Raw genomic sequence first — 1,029 nt, forward strand, 5'->3', positions numbered from 1 at the left:
CACTCTAGGCATTCATATGGAAAACCTAGAGGGTAATCTTGGCTACCTAGACCCGCATTTCATGCAAAACCTCCCTCCCGATCAATACGGTCTCGGAGCTCAAGCTCCAATGCCTCCAATGGTACTCCGTGACTATTATGATCTCCATGCATACCATGCACCTTCTTATATCATGTTGCCTAATTTCGAGACAAATTAATATGAAATCAAGCCCGAAACTATTCAATTGTGTCCACTTTTCTATGGTCTAAATGATGAGGAGCCTTATAAGCATCTAAATGAATTCTTTGAAATATGTTCCACCATTAGATACATGAATGTTCCGGAGGAAGTGATTAGACTACTCATTTTCCCTTTCACACTCAAAAGCAAGGCAAAGCATTGGTTCAATACTTTGGAAGCAAATTCTATAACTTCTTGGATGCAAATGCAAAATGAATTTTTAAAAAAGTTTTATCCCATGAGTTTGACCAATGCTATTCATACTTCAATTAGAACTTTTTCTCAACAAGAAGGGGAGTTATTATATGAGGCTTGGGAAAGATTGAATGACTTGCTAGGGAAATGCCCACATCATGGCATTCCAAAATGGCAAGTGGTTCAATACTTCTATGAGAGCCTATCCGACATTCATAAAGACATTGTTGATACATCATGTGGAGGATCATATTTTGGGAAATATGAGGATGACATTTGGCAACTCTTTGAGAAGATGAGCGAAAACTCTTTACAAAAATTTTATACTTCTCAAATTGACCATGAAAGAAAAGAGAGGAAGAAAAATTCTCAAGTTTGTCAAATAGAGAGTTCAATGGGAATTGTAGCAGAGATTAAAACTCTTTCTCAAAAGTTTGACCAATTCTTGTTAAATCAAAAACCGGCTAACAATTCATATCCTTATCATCATACCTCTCAAATGTATGAGTCTTGTATGACATGTTCAAGTGTTTTGCACACTACTTTTGATTGTCTCCACGGACATGCTTATAATGAACACTATGAACAAGTCAATGCTACATTTGCTCATCC

At 36.6% G+C, this 1,029-nt stretch overlaps 1 pseudogene; it reads right to left on the reverse strand.

Annotated features, from left to right (window-relative positions):
- Nucleotides 1-482: 482 nt before the first annotated feature.
- Nucleotides 483-582, reverse strand: LOC132280566 (small nucleolar RNA R71; annotated as a pseudogene).
- Nucleotides 583-1,029: the final 447 nt, after the last annotated feature.

The sequence above is a fragment of the Cornus florida genome, unplaced genomic scaffold (assembly GCF_030987335.1).
Source record: "Cornus florida cultivar Cherokee Brave unplaced genomic scaffold, ASM3098733v1 CherokeeBrave_3.0.0_Hap2_Chr10, whole genome shotgun sequence".
NCBI classification, from domain to species: Eukaryota; Viridiplantae; Streptophyta; class Magnoliopsida; order Cornales; family Cornaceae; genus Cornus; species Cornus florida.